The 19689-nt window shown below is 41.5% G+C and overlaps 1 pseudogene across 1 annotated transcript; it reads right to left on the reverse strand.

The window, feature by feature from the left end:
• Positions 1-764: 764 nt before the first annotated feature.
• Positions 765-12738, reverse strand: LOC308073594 (myosin heavy chain, fast skeletal muscle-like; annotated as a pseudogene). The gene is made up of 31 exons: positions 12532-12738; positions 12279-12422; positions 11365-11521; positions 11245-11272; positions 11034-11151; positions 10821-10913; positions 10668-10731; positions 10422-10520; positions 10199-10302; positions 9937-10075; positions 9684-9802; positions 9432-9581; positions 9169-9339; positions 8710-9013; positions 8313-8377; positions 8113-8200; positions 7567-7684; positions 7333-7456; positions 7007-7143; positions 6314-6569; positions 5931-6173; positions 5613-5789; positions 5327-5472; positions 4910-5000; positions 4200-4589; positions 3687-3813; positions 3411-3529; positions 2816-3012; positions 1770-2119; positions 1327-1451; positions 765-957 (listed from the first exon to the last, which is right to left on the reverse strand). The product of its transcript is annotated as a myosin heavy chain, fast skeletal muscle-like (transcript).
• Between the last annotated feature and the right edge of the window lie 6951 nt (positions 12739-19689).

The following is a 19689-nucleotide window of genomic DNA, read 5'->3' on the forward strand; positions in this document are numbered from 1 at the left end:
AAAAGATAAATAAACATTTTGAGATGGTGTCATGATTGGAGAAACATTCAGTATGTCGGCCACTCATTCTTCAGAGCAGTTCCACAGTTTGAATTATGTCTTACTGAAAGTGGGGTCCCCATGGGGTCTTTGAAGGGGTTATAGGCGGTCCCCAGCCAAATGATTGATAGTTACAGACATGATATCTGACCTCTTCACACTTCTCTTCACTCTTCCTGAAAAGTCCCCCCCCCCCCCCCTTTGTCATACCTGCTCTATGCCTAGTGCGAAGAGAGGCCAATTCGCACCTGGTGCCATTTCACACTTGGCCAAAATGGACCCTTACGGTTCTGTAACTCTGAGAGTGTTACAAATGGAACCAAATGAGGGTCCTTTTGGTTCCATTTGTAACTAGTTAAATTAACACTGATGATCAAATGTGGGTCCGTAGCCTAATAATGCATATCACACCTGGGGTCCTTGAAATGTAAAATGTTTGTGAATCGTTGCTCTAGCCGTGAAAAAAACTCTTCTCTTATGGGTGGTCCTTGAAATATCTTTTCAAATGCGGGTCCGTGGGCTAATTATGTGTCAATTTGGAGGTCCTTGACATGAAAAAGTTTGAGAACCTAACTCTAACTACTGTGTTTTTTTTGTTTGTTTTTTTACCTTAAGCTGTCCCTGGACGTTCCTCAGCTGCTTCTGGGCCTCAGAGGCCTGGCGGTTGGAGTGGCTCAGCTGAACCTCCATCTCGTTCAGGTCTCCCTCCATCTTCTTCTTGATCCTCAGGGCATCGTTCCTGCTCCTGACCTCACAGTCCAGGGTGCTCTGCATGGAGTCGATCACCCTCTGGCTGTTCCTCTTGATGGTCTCCATCTCCTCGTCCTTCTCCGCCAGCTTCCTGTCCACCTCGCCCTTGATCTGGTTGAGCTCCAGCTGGACGCGGAGAATTTTGGATTCCTCGTGCTCCAGAGTACCCTAAAATAATTGAATATAGGATTTAAAAAAAAGTTAATATGGACCTGTGTTAATTTCGTCTACTTGAAACTGACGGAAAATGATCATCGACTACCTTTTTTCACTCAAAACTCAATAAAAACAAAGCAATGGTGACTAAAACTGAGATTAAATATACTGACAATTTTGTCCATATATAAAAACCTGACAAAAATGTTAGGGAGGGACTAGTGGAGAAGAGATCCAGTACATTTAAGACGAGCCACGTGCCGCGCACCGAAAATAGCCCACGCGAGCTTGTAGATCGGCTATTTAGGGCACTTTACGAAAACGAACACTAAAAGTTAGAATATGGAGACAACCTGACAACAACGCAATACAAGCTTTTACCTCAGCTTCCTCCAGGGCTGTCTGCATCTCTGACTTCTCGGTCTCCACCTGTTTCTTGTTTTTCTCCAGCTCATGGATGTTCTTTCCACTCTCACCGATCGTTTCAGTCAGGTCTGAGATCTCCTCTGCAAGTTGATTGAAAATAATCCATGAGGAAAGGTTCAATCAGCAAAACATGGTTTGTATTATTTTTCATAAACGTGAGTCTAGCCTAATCCACAGTTAATCTTGAACTTTTAAAGACTTTTAAAAGCCACATTTATATTGACAGAATTATGATGAATATCATACACATGCATTTGAGACTCATATGCCAAAGTTGTGTAACTTTGAGATATAACCTGGTTAAAACGATGACCCTTTTGACCTACTATAAAAGAAGATACACAAACAAATATGTAATCAAATGAACCGTTATTAAGTATTTTGTAGAGAAAACCTACGTTGCAAGTTCTTGTTCTCGCGCTTCATGGTCTCCAGCTGGTCCAGAGACTCCTCGTAGGAGTTCTTCATCTTAAACAGCTCGGTGCCGAGACAACGGGCCTCTTTCATCGCTCCCTCCAGCTCCGCCTGGCTCTCTTCGAACTTCACCTTCCATTCCGCCAGGACCTTGTCGAAGTTCCTCTGCTTCTTGTCCAGGTTGGCGGCCATACCGTTGGCCCTCTCCACGTCAATCATGAGGTCTTCCACTTCGCCCTGGAGTCTCTGCTTGGTCTTCTCCAGAGAGGCGCTCTTGGAATTCACAGCCTCGATCATCTCCTCTGCCTCCTGAAGGCGCTGGGCTAGCTTCTTCCTGTTAGTCAAGTTATGAATGGATTCAAATTAGCGTGGGCAATATGTCATACTCGTCTTTTTGTTTGACGCGGTAGTACAAGGGCGGGCAACTTTGATGATGGAGAGGGCCACTATATTTCCACACTCACTCCAGAGGGCCACATCGCATATACTTTCGGGCCAATCTATGTCACAGAAAAGTAGCAAAAATAGCCGATCTACAAGCTCAAAACGTGTTTTGTGCGACGCGTTTTGTGCTTTTAGATCTGCTATTTTTGCTATGATTTGGAATCCTGAAAAGTAAAATTTTTATTTAATGTCAAATGCATTTAGTTATGCATACTTATGTTAACTTTATGAACTTAAATACAAATACATTGGACATAAAAAAGACGATAGAATTCTAATACTGGTCATTAAGCTACTGATATAGACTGAAGTAATTAAAGCAGGTCATGTTTGCATGTTTGGAATTGTAACAGCTGAAATTAATAATATATCAGTATTCCGATATTAACCTGCGGGCCACATTAAGTGAAGGTGAGGGCTGCCAGTTGCCCATGTATGCTGTAGTATGATCAAGTAGGTCGTTAATTAGATAAGAGGATATAAAAGCGTATATCTGCTATTCTTTCAGATGGGGCTCCACAGCTAAATAAATATTGGCAAAAAAACTGTTTAGGAACTAACTTGGTGTGAATCACTGATGACTTACTTTGCCTCCTCCAGCTCCTCAGTGCGTTGGACAGCATCGGTCTCATACTTGCTCCTCCACTGAGCCACCTCGCAGTTGGCCTTGGACATTCCACGCTGCAGCTCGGCCTTGGCCTCCTGCTCCTCCTCAAACTGCTCCCTCAGGAGGTCACAGTCGTGGCGAGATGACTGCACAGCGTGGGCCAGGGCATTCTTTGCCTGTCAGAACAGAAGAAAATGATGTTGAGTGAATACAATAGCACAATCATATATACACTGGTGTGAAGTAACTAAGTACATTGGCTCAACTACTGTAGTTAAGTACACTTTTGAGGATTTATTTTTACTTTACTGGAGTGTTTACGATTTTCAATACTTTGTACTTCAACTTAACGACATCTCGGAGGCAAATATTGTACTTTTTTTTACTCCACTACAATTATTTGAAAACTTTAGTAACTAGTTACCACTTCAGCCCTATGTATACTTAGGCTATTTGAACATCGCCGATCTACATGCTCACAACACTCACAAGCTCACCTTGTGAGCTTGTAGATCTGCTATTTTCAAAGCATTTTTATACATTTGGAAACTTGTGAAATGGGACTGCTCCTCACCTTAACCTCCTCTTCCATGAGTCTCTTCAACTCCTCAATCTGCTGGGTGAAGGCCTGCTTGCCTCTGGTGAGCTGTGAGACGAGCGCTTCCTTCTCCTCCAGTTGACGAGAAAACTCACCTAGAAGTTGGATTAATTTATTCATTTGTTAGTTTATTTTCATTCATTCATTTATGCATTCATTTAATGTTTAAATGATCTTAAATGATGATTCATTTTCCTGAAATGGCTTGGGATAATTGTTAATGAAAGCATCATGAAAGCATAATTTTCTTACCATTTTCTGTCAACAGTCTTGCTCTCTGAGCTCCAACATCGTTTATCTGGCGCGTATTCTCATCATTCTTGGACTTGATTTCACTGAGTTGGTCCTCAAGGGTACGGCACATCCTCTCAAGATTTCCCTGTTAATAAGCATTGGACATATTCAGTCATTGCGTTTTACGTGCATTTATCCCCTCTGTCATTGCTTACAGTTGTTCAATATTCTACGAATCACTCTCAATGGTCTATTGATTGATAAGTTAACCCATTAATACCTGGGACGCATCTGTGTCACTTTTAGATTTCTTTAGGCTATTCAAAAATAGCAGATATACAAGCTCATAGCGCGGCACTCGATCGCGCTATGAGCTTGTAGATCTGCTATTTTTGAAAAAATCGTGAAAATTATTTCTAAAATATTTTTTTCCGATTTTTTTTTTTAGGATTTTTGAAAATGTTTAGAAGCGGCCTCAGGTCTTAATGGGTTAATTTCTCAAGAACTATACACAGGGCATTCCGTTATCACCTTTGCCTTGGCGACAGCCTCCATGTTGCTGGAGAGGTCGTCGATCTCCATCTTGCACTCGCTCTTCTCCTTCTCCAGCTTCTGCTTGACGCGCTGCAGGTTGTCTATCTGCTCGCCCAGCTCGGCCACGCTGTCGGCCTGCTTCTTGCGCAGGGCGGCGCCGGTCGCCTCGTGCTGCAGCGTGGACTCCTCCAGGTCGCGGCGCAGCTTCTGGAACTCGGCCTCGCGCTTCTTGTTCATCTCGATCTGCGCGGCGGTGGCGCCGCCGGCCTCCTCCAGCCGCTCGCTGATCTCCTCCAGCTCCCGGGAGAGGTCGGCCCTCTGCTTCTCCACCTTGGCGCGAGCGGCGCGCTCGGCCTCGATCTCTTCCTCCAGTTCTTCGATGCGGGCCTTTTTTTTAAAAGAAAATTAACGATATAGATGAGATTAACGTGTTTATGTGAATATCGTCGCTTGTCGGGTGGAAACCTCATAATGTCCAAAATAAAAAAATAGCAGATCTACAAGCTTGCGGATCTGCTACTTTTGATGCTTTTGTGTGACGCTGTAGTATGATCAAGTATAGGGCATTAATTTACGAAAAAACACAAAAAAAGTTAGAATATGGTGATAGGAGGTTTCTGCCCGACAGCAACGATATAGATGAGATGAACATATTTATATATGAATATCTTTGTTGATATAAATTCTAAACCATTCTCTGTAATCACCTGTAACTCTTTGATCTTCTTCTGGAGCTGAGCACCCATGGATTGCTCATCCTCAATCTTGCTCAGAAGCTGGCTCACTTCAAAGTCCTTCCTGTGAAACGGATCAAATTTTAGTGTACATTCTGAAGGTTGGTTGGTCTTCATTGCGATATCGGAGAATGGGGCATTGGTATCATTTTCTTTATATCGCTGTGTTGAACAAACTGCCTTCTTACTCGTTCTTTATTGACGCCAATGCCCACTAGTGTTTTTTAACCTGAGATCTGATAGAAAGTCCAAGTACATAATGCATAATTGAAAAAGAGTTTTTTTTTATCTCAATGGGACTATTCCTGGTAAAAAAAAAAAAGATAATAATACTTCAATAAAATAAAGGCAGTTTTTGCACATAGCATTTTGTTTGGTTGTCCACATTACTTTTTGATCTTCTCGTCCGACTGCTGCTTATCGTTCTCTAGGTCCATGACGTTTTCCTGGGCCAGTTTCAGGTCACCCTCCAGCTTTCTCTTGGTTCTCTCCAGGTCCATGCGGAGCTTCTTCTCTTGCTCCAGAGAACTCTCCAACTGCACAATAACCAAAGAAATCCAATTATTCAGTACAACAATAAACCGCTGTTAATTGTGTTGACTAAAACAATGCCACTTTTTTCCCCGTAGACTATAGGCGTGTTCAAAACGTCCCAATCGGCTTCACATGAACTCACGTCGTCGACTTGCTGCTCCAGCTTGGTCTTGGCCTTGGACAGAGTGTTGACCTTGTCCTCCTCCGACTGCAGGTCATCCAGGGTCTGCTGATGGGCCTCCTGGAGGGCCTTCTTCTCCTTGGTCAGCTTGGCGATGCTCTCGTCCTGAGAGGCCATCTCCTCGGTCAGGTTCTTCACCTGAATGAGCAGAACAGAATGTGTTGTCATGAATAAGATCATTATTGTACTTCTAACTTGATAAAACCCCTAGAGCAGTGGTTCTCAAACTTTTTTGGCTCAGGGCACCACTGTAAATAACTTTTTCAATGATCGACAAACCTTGTTTTCGGTGGCGTGCTTCTCCTTCTCCACTTTGGCCAATGTGAGCTCCAGGTCATCGATGTCCTTCTTGAGCTCGGAGCACTCGTCCTCCAGCTTCCTCTTCTTGGCGGTCAGCTCGGCGTTGACCTCCTCCTCGTCCTCCAGGCGCTCGGTGGTCTCCTTGAGTCTCGCCTCCAACTGGATCTTGCTTTTGATGAGACCCTCGCATCTCTCCTCGGCGTCCATCAGAGTCTCCTCTCCCTGGTTGTCGATGAAAAAAATGAAAACCGGTATAAGAAATAGGCCTGGAATGTCGTCTCTTTTTTAGTGGGCAAGGCCTCTTCAGCACATGTCTTATGGATGGCGTGCTATTAACAGAACTCATGGAGAAGTGTACTTACCGATGATGCCGCCATGGACAGGTCGTTCTTCTCCTGCACCAAAGACACCAACTTCACCTCCAACTCCTTCTTTTTGGCCAAAGCAGCGGCCAGGTCGGTCTTCATTTTCTCGTAGTTTTCCTTCATTTCGGCCAGCTCCTTCTCGGTCTCGGCGCTCTGCAGAAGAGGCTTGATCTTGTAGTAGACCTTCATCCAGGGCCAGTGTTTCACGTTGACGAACGAGCGGAGGTTGAACTGGATGGTGAAAACGGCGTCTCTGTGGGGGAAAATAAACAGTTAATGTAGTGCATGGGTGGTCCGGGACCCCTAGGAGGTCCTCAGTCACTACAGGGGGATCTGCAGTGACCTAAACCCTCAAAGTATTGAGGGTTTTAAGTGGTTAAATGTCTAAAAGATATTCGTTAACATAAATCCAACATAGTAATAAAAAAGACCATGTGTAAACAAACACACCAAAAAACATGAATTTGCTAAACACTGATGACAGTGCTGTCAAACAAGTCTACAAAGCTATCTATGAAATCTATGAAGATGTTTTCATCTGCAACACAACAATTATATACAATATGTAGTCGGGGTCCCTGCTGCATCTCTCTCTCAGCTAAGGGGTCCTTGGCCCTGGAAGAAACCTTCAAACGAAAACGTTTTCAAAGAAATTGTACCAATATTAAATGACTTATATTTTCAACATACCTAGTCGCCATCATCTTGACAAAATGCTTCCTCATGAGGAAACCTCGGGCGAGAGCCTGAGTCATTCCAACCAGACTAGCCAGCTTCTCATCTCGCATTTCCTCAAGGACACCCAGCAGACCGGCTTTGAAGAACACCTAAATAGGATATTACAAACTATGTTATTTTTGTGTTTTATTTTACCTTTATTTAGACAGGTAATAGGTATGATCGATTTGTTGAAAATAACTAGTTCATTGCCGTGAACAGGAACAACCTAGTTCACTTCCTGAAACTGTTAATGTTTCTGTTTAATCCTCGCTGATAAAGATTTTCGGTGTGTTTACCTTGGTGTGTCCAAACTTGTACTCGTCATGAGGCACATCAACGGACCCGAGCAGTTTCTCAGAAGCTTTCTTGTTGTCCATGAACTGGCCCTCGGGGCATGCGCTGGCGTTCAGTACCTTGTACCTGTTTTTGCAAAGGTTCATGGTCATTTTGTGCACTTGCTGTTAATGGGTATGGAACTAGAAGTTGTATCAGTAAACGGTAAAATCTGTAAAAACTCATTGATAGGCTACCTCTGCTTGAAGTCAGCATAGGGGATTCTGCTGGGGAAGCCCTTTCTGCAGATTCTGATGCCCTCCAGCACACCGTTGCACCTCAGCTGGTGGATAACCAGGAAATTCTCCATCAGGCCTGTAAAGAGGTCGCTTCATTGTTATTATGACAGCATAAATACAGTCTAAGTTGCATTAACCACTCAAACCCCATATGGTTGGTCGGAGTCCCTCAGGGCTAAATACTAGGGTCTTTTTCGGTTATTGTGGGGAATACTAGAGGGAGCGACGCATAACAACAGTCTGGTACCACCCACGTATAGAACAAACATGGGTCAATTATCTTTCTACTGCACCGGCACCAAAGTGTGGAAAGCCCTGACCCCATCCCTTAGAAAAATGTAGATCACTGTCTTCCTTCAAAACAGGCATGGAAATCAATTTTCAGCTTATCAATCTGCTCTTGTTGGCGAGAGCTCCCCCCACTATACGGATGCTGGGGTTAAATGGGGTTAAATGACCGCCTCACAATCATTATTTACAACTTCATACTGTCTCTGAGCGTACCTGGGGTTTTGGTCTCGTTGGGAATGAGGCAACGCACAAAGTGAGGATGAGTGCTCCTCAGGTTGGTCATCAGCTTCCCCAAGTTATCCTATAGAGACACACAATGAAGACAAGCAAGGCATATCGTTAGTACAACTTATTTAATTACAACGTGCATGAGATATTATGCCTATTTGTTGATGTTGATGCCTGATTCTTACCCTGAAGGCTGCAGACACAGTCTGCATGGAACCACCCTTCTTCTTGCCTCCTTTCTTTGTGGTATCTGTTTATTGGTTAGAAACATGATCGGATCAGTTAAACAATGTTTTTTCAAATAGAAATTCAATTGGACATTTTTGTGCAGATTCTTAATTCGGAAAAATTCAGCGGATATGTTTTTACAGAGAAAATGCCTTTTGATCATTTATTAAATGATGTGTGTTGTTTTTGATTTAGGTATTTACAGTGGTGGAAAAAGTACTACAATTATTTACTTAAGTAAAATTACCAATACTGCATAGAAATACTCTAGTTCAGAATTAAAAATGGACTTAGTTACTTTCCACCACTGTGTATTTATTACAGAAAGAAACCTTGAAAAGCTAAATGTATTACCCTCGGGCTCAGCGGGGGGATACAGGACAGCCAGCAGTTTAACGGAAGACTTCTGGTACAGCTGGATGACGGAGTCGTTTAAGGGGTCCTTGTTCTTCTCCAGCCAGCCTGTGATGCTGTAGTCCACCGTGCCGGCGTAGTGGACCAGGGAGAAGTGGGACTCCTTCTTGTTCTTGCCAGGCTTGGGCTTCTCGAACGCCTTGTTCTTCCCGAGATGCTGGGCGTACAGCTTGTCCTTGAAGGTAGTGTCTGAAGCTTTTGGGAACATGCACTCCTCTTCCAGGATGGAGAAGATGCCCAAGGGCTTTATAAGGGAGACAAAAGAAAAACTTAGTACAATCACAAAAACAATATAGATTTCTTATATTTCCATTAACCCATTTAGACCTGATGCTTTCCCCGTTTTAAAGTTATAGCAACGTAGGCTTAATGGGTACAAAATACAAAACAATAGCATACCTTCTCAATGAGCTCAATGCAGGCAGCCAAGTCCATGCCAAAGTCAATGAGGTCCCATGGGATACCCTCCTTTTTGTACTCCTCTTGCTCCAGAACGAACATAGTGTGGTTGAAGAACTGCTGCAGTTTCTCATTGGTGAAGTTGATGCACAGCTGCTCCAGGGTGTTGAACTGCAAGTGGAAATATGGTGATTAGTCAAATCTCTTGAAGGCATTGAGACGAAGGGAATTAGTCTACCACTCAAAACAAGTCCAATGCTTACGTCAAAGATTTCAAAACCGGCGATATCCAGCACACCGATGTAGTAGTTTCTCGCTTGCTTGGTGTCCAGCTGCTGGTTGATCCTGATGACCATCCACAAGAACATCTTCTCGTAGATGGACTTGGCCAAGGCACCCACTGAGTTCATTACCTATGGCAATAGAAAATGGTGTTAATTTATAATGCACTTTACATTTTAAATGAATCTCAAAGTGCATGGAATCAGAACAAGAAAATAATGCGTGTGGCTCACCTGTGGCACAGTCTGTCCCTTAGTGACGTACTCGTTTCCGACCTTCACTCTGGGGTAGCAGAAAGCCTTCAGCATGTCGGCTGAGTTCAGACCCAGCAGGTAGGCGATCTTGTCGGCCTCTAAGATAAGTCATGAAAACACATTTCATTATCTTTACTAGAGTATGTAAGAACATCAAATGTTTACTCTTGTGATGAACTATTCATTATTATTTTTCATACAGCCGTATTCCTTGTTTGAAGATCATGCTTACCCTCTGTGCCCTCGGGCTCGGCCTGCTCCTCACGCTGCTTCTGCTTGAACTTCATGACACCGTGGTGCATCACTGCCCCTGTGAACTTCCAGATTGCCATCTTCTCATCGGCATTGAATCCTAGAATATCAATGGCATCCTGTATTTAAAAAAAAGAAGGGGACAAAGAGATTAAGCATTAGATGAACAAACATCACTTCAGATAATTTCAGATAATCAATGCACATTGAACGTTACAAAATGTTAAAATATGTTTACTGACATCCGTGGCGTCCAACTCCACTTTGTCGTCAATGCTGGCCACAGTGATCTGACCCATGCTGCACAATGGGAAGTCGTATGGGTTGTTGGTGATCAGCGACATTTCTTAAGAGGGATTAAAAGGATTCGTTTGTATTCATGGATGTAGTTTGATTTCATAGTATGTACTGTATAGACTGTACGTTGATGTAGATTCATTGTATATGATTAGTGATCCAATTTACCAATGATCTCAGGTTTGTGGCCTGTCATCATCTGGTAGAAGATATGGTAGCCTCTCTCATCAGGAAGCTGATAGGTCACTCTCGACTTCTCCAGCAGATCTATAAGGGTTGGAATATTTGTGTGTCAAATATAAAGTGAGTTACAAAAATGTTTTAGTATTATTATCATTATTATTATTAATGTAAGTAAAACAATATGTAATCCTCTAAGATATGCAATTTATCATCTGTGAACTTCATACTTACATGTTTCAATATCAGCACTGGCCAGTTTACCCGATGAGGCAAAGTGGATTCTGATGAATTTACCCTGTTTGATGTAGCACAATGTTTAGCATCCCTCTCTACATTGTAAAGTCATTGCAAGTTTTCTCAGAAGTTTAATTGCTTTATACTTACAAAGCGAGAGGAGTTGTCATTCCTCACAGTCTTGGCGTTACCGTAGGCCTCCAGCAAGGGATTGGCTGCAATAATCTGATCCTCCAGTGACCCCTAGAATGTTGTATAAATCAGCACAGTTTTAATAATGGTCAGTATTATACAGTAAATTGATATTTTGCATTTTGTTGAAGTATTGTAATTTGATCAAGTACAAAACTAGACATGTCATACCTGTATTTTGCCAGAGCTTCCGCCTCCCTCCCCGGCCTTCTTTCCTGTACTAGCTGCTGTTGCAAAGTACTGGATGACACGCTTGGTGTTCACAGTCTTTCCAGCACCGGACTCTCCACTGGTTATAAAATGCAAGAGAGAAATACAGTTAGTGAATGTGATTACAATGTTTGTTTTTTGTTCTTTAAAAAGGCCTAGTAGAGAAACTTACGTGATCAAGACAGACTGGTTCTCCCGATCTGTAAAAGGTAAAGCAAAGGTACTCGTTATTACAGCGCAACACCACAGTATAATCAAATATTTGTTAAACATGGTTCTGACCAGCACATACCGATTAACATGAACTGATAGGCGTTGTCAGAGACAGAGAAGATGTGGGGTGGCGCCTCCACGCGCTTCTTGCCCCTGTAGGCATTTACGACCTCCTGGTCGTACACTGGGAGCCACTTGTAGGGGTTCACAGTGGCACAAAACAGGCCGGAGTAGGTCTGAATGGGGATAGGGGAGAGAACATTAAGATCAACATACAACATATACTGTAACAGCGAGCACAACACATATCTGGCTCAACAGATCACTGTAGCTGGGAGTACAGTCACAGGGTTACAAGTGGCATCAAATAATGAGAATCTTAACTTCAGCACCGTGGGCTTTTACAGTGTTGTCCCCTATGACAATGGTCCCCCCTGGGGTCGGGAGCCCCAGGGGGGTCCCCAAAGGATTTTTTGGGGGGTCCTCAGATGATTAGCTTAATGTGCAACATTGTTTTCTCTCTCAACGGTAAACAAACCGACATACAGGATAAGTGTATACAGGGTATCTGCACATTTCTAAATGGACAATTTAAGCACTTTTAAGACTTTTTTTGTACCAATTTGGCCAAATTGTCCAATATTACGCGAGAAAGAGGCAAACATTGTGAAAATAGCCGATCTACAAGCTCACAGTGAGCTTGTAGATCGGCTATTTTCACAATGCTTATCTGTGGAACCGAGTCAGACTAAATGTAATGGCTACAATTCCAAGTGCTTGTCGGGGTGGGGGGATCCCGAGGTTGAAATATGATTATTTGTTGGGGGGGTCGCGGCCTGAAATGGTTTTGGAACCCTTGCCCTATGAGGCAAACTATTTACAAATAGTTGTCACATTTTAAAGTGAATTCATAATTGTTTTCTTTTGTTTTTCTTTACTATTGACAGATCAGACCAGAATACTGTACTGTTCTCAGCAGGCAGAAAAGCTTACATAGATCATCCAGGCTGCATAACGCTCCTTGAGGTTATACAGGACAGTGGCTTCGTTGAGGTGGGTCATCATGGCCATGTCCTCAATCTTGTCATACTTGGGAGGGTTCATGGGGTTAAGATCGCTCTCCTTCACAGTTCTCTCCTAAAAATTCAAAACACAACACTTTAGAATAATGTCTTGCGATCACAGTTGTACTTTTAAGTGAATGTTACTATTTGATTTCAGTTACACATCGGCCTACTGTACGTACCTCCTTTGTGTCAAGTATTTCCACGACGACTTTGTCACCGTCCTTCTTTATCATTTTGCACTTGAGATACAGCTCCTTGGCATCAGACACGTACATCGCAGTTTTGGCATCAAAGGGCGCGCTTTGAGCCTCGATTCTCTCCCTCTCTGGCTTACGGAGGTAAATGGCGGCCTTGCCGTAAGCCTGCATCTCTGCGTCTGTACTCATGTTGGCGGCCTTCTGTAGACAGACAAGTAGATGGTGTTGATGCCTTTGCTGACTAAAAGTCTCACTATGTAACTTTTTTCTTTAATGAATGAAATGTGATTTTGTCCAATCTGTATGGTAGAGTGTGTTAATACAATATTTAACTTATACAATTTGGGGTGGTTGTATTTTGTCTCCCTGCTCTTCTATTGAGACAGTAACCAGGCAGGCTCCATTAGCTCAATGGTAAAAAATGTCAGCACTTGTGCGGGAAACCGGGTTCAAATCCGGGGTAGAAGAGGAAAGTTACATAGTGCTGTGCGGTTTTAAGATCTGACCAGAGAACAGTATGACTCTGTAAGACTATTCTGATATAGTGTAGGTTTAAGAGGCAATTCTTTAAAAAAATCTAAATCCTAACAGTTTTTGGAAAATAAATCTGAAAAATGTTTTTTCAAGAATTTTCAAAAATAGCAGATCTACAAGCTCGTATAAGCTTGTATATCTGCTATTTTTGAATAGCCAAAGAAATCTAAAGTGACACAGATGCATTCCAGGTATTAAAGGGTTAATAGAAAAATAATGAACACTCACTGTTTTCCCCGCTACGCAGTAACTTTGGAACCTTTTCAACCCTTAACTGTGGGCAAAGAAAAACACATGTTGATGATGACTTACATGAGTTGAATGATAGATTTCAATACACTTACAGTATATACATGAATGAAATTAGATGATACAAATCCCAATACATGAGTCAATGTTAATTCTTGCAACACACCACTTGCTAAGAGAGTCTCAATAGTTCTCCGTTGTGATCCATTTTAGTATACTTATGCCATGAAATGTAATTACTGTTATCCGTTAGTCATTTCCCCCCCAGAATGATTCTTAACTTTAGCAACTTTTTTTCCCCCCGTTTGTTTTTCTTCTCATATACACACTTTCAATTGCCTATTCTGAATTAAGCAGTGGTGGAAAAAGTACTGAAAAAGTAAAAGTATCAATACCACAATCTAGAAATACTCAGTTCCACATAAAAGTCTGATATTAAAACATTTCTTGAGTAAAAGCAAAAGTATTGGGATCAAAAAATACTTAAAGTACAAAAAGTAAAAGTACTCATTATGCAGAATGTCCCATTTCACAAGTTCAGTATGTATACACATCTTTTGAAAATAGCAGATCTACAACGCGTTGTGAGCTTGTAGATCGGCTATTTTCAAATAGCCGAAGTATATATAAGGCTAAAGTGGTTAATGTATGTTTTGTAATAATAATCCAAATCTACAAAGTAACTAGTAACTAAAGTTTTCAAATAAGTGTAGTGGAGTAAAAGTACAATATTTGCCTCTGAGATGTAGTGGAGTAGAAGTAAAAGTATTGCAAATTGGAAATATTCCAGTAAAGTAAAAAATACCTCAAAATGTTACTTAAGTACAATAGTTGAGTACATGTACTTTGTTACTTTACACCACTGAAATGAAGGTTGCAGAATGTGTTTGTCAAAGGAAACTAAGCAAAATTCCAGGCAGCTAACAACATCTCTAACGCATTTACAGTGTTGTACTTACTATGACAGTCAGCTGAAGAGTCACTCACCACCGAATGGAACTGTAGAAGATTCTGTACTCAACCATGTCACCGTAGGGCCCTTTTATACTGAAGTGTCTGTTGCATCATGGGATGCAGATTCTAGGAGGGCCATACCTTGTAAGGCTTCTTTCACTATTTCTGGTGACATGCCCACACCCAACACCTGTGACCAAAATGCTCTCTTTCTGTGTGTGTGTGTGTGTGTGTGTGTGTGTGTGTGTGTGTGTGTGTGGTGTGGGTGGGTGGGTGGGGGGTATGGGTGTGAATACGGTCCCCCTTCTGTAATGTGAAAGGTACAGTAGCAGCTGAGCTGACATTAGAGATGAAAGAGGCAAATTGCAAACACAGTATAGTATTTTTCTCTTTTTAGATAAACTGAACTAAAGTGTTCTTTACAGTACGTCAACAAAGTCCTACAGTATACAATTAATTTACGAGGTCAGATTCACCCAGAATGTCATATATTTATATTTCTGCTTGTAATTTAACTCATCAAAATCAGGAAAGCATCTGTCATTGTAAATGTTTACCTAGCAACATACATTTTTCAGAAAACACTTAGGATTTAGAACAGTGGTTCTGAAAAAAATATCAGATATACAAGCTCACAGTGAATTTTACAGATATTTTCTTCTGGGGGTCCCTGGCACAAAACATTTTCAAATGGGGGTCCGCGGCCAAATAGATATCAATTTGGGGGTCCTTGGCACAAAAAAGTTAGAGAACCACTGATGAAGAAGGCATTTGTAGAATCGGCCTCAGGTCTTAATGGGTTAATAGAAAACTGTTTGTCTAATAAACCCTGTCAACAAAATGTGCAAGTGTACACGTAAACACTGTTTTGAGGCATTTCACTGTGTGTGTGTGTGTGTGTGTGTGTGTGTGTGTGTGTGTGTGTGTGTGTGTGTGTGTGTGTGTGTGTGTGTGTGTGTGTGTGTGTGTGTGTGTGTGTGTGCATTCATACATGTAATGTATTGTTTCATTACAGCTACGACAATACAATTACACCTTTTGTATACTGTACAGAAAGTGGCAAGGCATGTGTTCATCAGCTCATTAGAAACAAGTTATTATGACACAGATTATTTCATAGAACAGACAGGGGGCTACATGCCACTAATGTTAACTGCATTTAGTGTGAAGGTAAAACACACACACACACACACACACACACACACACACACACACACACACACACACACACACACACACACACACACACACACACACACACACTGCCTGAGAGACAGCTGTTTTGACAGATCAAGAAGGAACAAAGGGCCTTGGGAAACACAATTCCTATGAAAACTAGTCAAATGTATGACATTTTTCTTAAACCACTGTATATATATATATTATTATATATGTATATATTTTTTTTTAGAGAGAGAAAGGTAAAGCACACACTCCAACTGTAGGTAAAAGAGCAACTTTTATTTGAGTACGTTTGACAAGGTTTTCTGTCCGCAATGGCTCTCTTCAGGTCAGTTTTAACATGCATACACACACCTGTTCAGTCCTTTTTAGGCCTGTTGTCCCCCATTGTGTTTTCTCCCCCACTGTGTGCCAGCACCACCATCACAGCAGCTGAGACTCATCAAACATTTGGAACCTTTCTAAATCAGTATTAGTTCTCACACTTTAACACATTTTTCTAAAATGTTCAAAAATGGCAAATGTAGCAAGCTTTCTTTGGGCTATTCAAAAATAGCAGATATACAAGCTCATAGTACGGCACCGAGTGCCACGCTATGAGCTTGTAGATCTGCTATTTTTGAAAAATCTGAAAACATTTTTGAAAATGTGTGCAAATATTTGAATACATAATATATATATTTTTTTAAGCACTTTTTTTTTTTTTTTACTCAAATCGTCTTTGCTTCCGGGGGAGTCCCTGGAACAAAATATTTTGAGATGGGGGTCCACGGCCAAATGCATATCTAAAAATGTTTTCTAAAATCCTAATAGTATGTTGCTATAGTGGTGCTCCAATTTTTTCTTTTCTAGGACCCCCAAAATTATATGTATTTGGCCGCGGACCCCCATCTCAAAATACTTTGTTCCAGGGACCCCCAGAAGCAAATTTTGGAGTTAAAAATGTTGCTTTAAAAAAATATAAATATTTATTCAAAGATTTGCACAATTCTCTTCTGGTCACTGATCCTGGACCCACAAGTTAAAAACTTTGAATCCCTATTGGATCAGATTTGGATTTTGGGTGAAGTTCCAAACAAAAAATATGGATTGGGATCACTCCGATCAGGAAATCAAATCCAAGCTTTACTCTGGATCAAAAATCTTCAAAATATTTCAGTTTGATCCAGGATCACCTTGGTCCCACTGGAGGGGTGGATTACCAGAGCAAAACACACCATACAATGAATGTAAACGTGCCGTATGTTTCATTATATAATAAGACGTCAATTGAAACTGCAGCCTTTTTGTTGATTACATTTTCCATTTATTTATCGTCACATTTGCAGTGCACACTTGCCTACATCTCAGAACAGTGTATTCAAATAATGATTAAAAGGTGCATTTAAACCCTGAAGTGTCCCTATTCGCACCCCTCCCTCCCCCCCCCCCCCTCCCCCCCCACACACACACACACACACACACACACACACACACACACACACACACACACACACACACACACACACACACACACACACACACACACACACACACACACACACACACACACACACACACATTCAATTCAATTCAATTCAAAGGAGCATTATTATTGTCATGAGCAAACATATGTTTACATTGCCAAAGCAGGTGTCAAAATATAATTAAAAACAATTTAAGAAGAAAATGGAGAAAGTATGTACAGTTGGGGGGGGGGGGGTACACCCCCCACACTCCCCAATCTTCCATATCAAGCAGTTCCTACATGAAAGCCCCCCCCCCCCACACCACAACACCCCCTCAACCCCCCCCCCCCCCACCTCCTACCACCATCACCCGTCTCACCTGCCACACCATACTGTAGTGTAAACCTTCACACCCCCCACCACCACCACTACCCCCCACAGGACCCCCACCACATACAGTTTAGTTTACAGTTTAGGCATTTAGCAGACGCTCTTAATCCAGAGTGACTTACAGTAAGCAATAATAAAGTAATACAAGTAAACCAATAATCTAATAATAACTAATACATATGTAGCCTGCATAGAAACTATACATACTATGTCTACATAACATGCTATCTAAATGACATGTTAGCCTTTGCATAATCCTGCAAGCCCCTCCCCCCCCTCCCCAACACACACACACACACACACACACACACAGACACACACACACACACACACACACACACACACACACACACACACACACACACACACACACACACACACACACACACACACACACACTATTATGAGATGCCATTTTTTTATTGATTGAATTATTTATTAGTCAGTAAGGCTGTTTACATTCTGGGGGACTTGTTTCCATTGTGGCCCTACCGTAGCCTATGTATTCAATTCATCAACATAGCAGCTTAACAAATGACACAACATGCCATCAACACATATAAACACTATGATGTACAAAGGAGAAAATGAAACACAGTGAATGACATCCTTTCTATGGGAATTTACATTTTCCTCCCCTTGTGGTCTCCTGATAAATGTTTTTTCAGGCCAATTTTGAAAGAAACCAGTGATACACATACACACAGCCTACTTTAATGGATGGTGTCACTGTCAGGGCATTCCACATTTTGGTGACAGAGTAGTAGAATGAGTAACACGTTGTGTAAAGGGACACTCTGCGTATTGAGTACTTTCTACTTTTGGTACTTCAAGTGCATTTTGATACCAATACTTTTGTACTTTTACTCTTAATTTTGTATTCCTTACTTTTACTTGTAACAGAGGATTTCTACATTGCAGTATTGATACTTTTACTTAAATAAAACATTTGAATACTTATTCCACCACTAGTAGTGGTTGTATTAGTTTGTTTTGAGAGAGTCTGCAGTTTTGTGACATTGAAATGTCAGTGACATTGAGACGTCAGTGAACCATGAGGTGCAAGCAGAGTAGAAATGACGTTGAATGAGAGCTCCGGCTATAGAGTACTCATTGCAATCGAGTACTTCTTCCACCCACTGAAATATTTAATCGGATGCAATGTTTCAAGAGATGCCTGAAGCTCCTTGACCGAAAAGGTTGCATCCGATTAAACATGTTTTTTTCTTCTTTATTGAGCAGCAAGTGAAGATGGTGTTTCTTAATTCATTGACTTGCAGATTTAACGCCCCCGATGGGCCTCGGTAAGATGATCTGTTTTCTCTGCTTTGACTTTCGTACCTGGTAAAGTGTGGTTTGAACTCATAACCCATTCAAACCGTGAACACATCTGTGTAACCACTTTAAACCATTATTTTATACGTTGGCTATTTAAAAATAGCAGATATACAAGCTCATAGCGCGGCACCGAGTGCCGCGCTATGAGCTTGTAGATCTGCTATTTTTTAAAAATCGTGAAAATGTGTGCAAATCTTTGAATAATATATATTTTTAAAGCAAACATTTTTTAACTCAAATCTGTGCTTCTGGGGGGTCCCTGGAACAACATATTTTGAGATGGGGGTCCGCGGCCGAATACATATAATTTTGGGGGTCCTTGACATGGAAAAAGATTGCGAACCACTGACATAGAAACATAGGTTTTTTTTCAGAAAACTGTTAGGATTTAGAAGAATTTTTTTTTAATCGGCCTTCAGGTCTTAAGGGGTTAAACTTCAGTGGAACCAGCTGAATTATTTGTCTTTCTTTTTTTCAAAGATCAAATATTTTAAGGCAAAACACAAATGCATCCTCAAACATGAATACTGACTCCTGTAACCAACAAACTCATTTTTTTAAACTATTTGTCAAAAATGAATGAATGAATACATAGATGAACAATGAATTCATGTCCTTGTTAAAATGTTACATATTAGCTTTGGTTATGATACATAATTCAAACTAAAAGCCAGTGGAGCATGATAGCTTATTAGGACCCCCAGGATCATTGCATAAAGTAGTGGTTCTCAAAGTGGGGTCCGGGGACCCCCACGGGTCCCTGAGGGAATTCCAGGGGGTCCCTAGCTAAGTGTTAGATAGTTAGGAACCAAATGGACCCTTGGTCTGTAACTCAGAGAGTGTACACATGGAACCAAACCCTAACGGGTCCATGTTGGGGTCCCAGAGTTAGAAATGTAATTAAATGGTGGTCCGTAGCCTAATGCATGTCAAACTGGGGGTTCTTGAAATTAAAATGGTTGTGAATCACTCCTAGTACAGCCAACAACATGTACTAATTAGATTTACCCATCCACACACACGCTCACACACATGCGCTCGTGTG

The sequence above is a fragment of the Gymnoscopelus braueri genome (assembly GCF_963280865.1).
Source record: "Gymnoscopelus braueri genome assembly, chromosome: 18".
In the NCBI taxonomy this organism is placed as follows: domain Eukaryota; kingdom Metazoa; phylum Chordata; class Actinopteri; order Myctophiformes; family Myctophidae; genus Gymnoscopelus; species Gymnoscopelus braueri.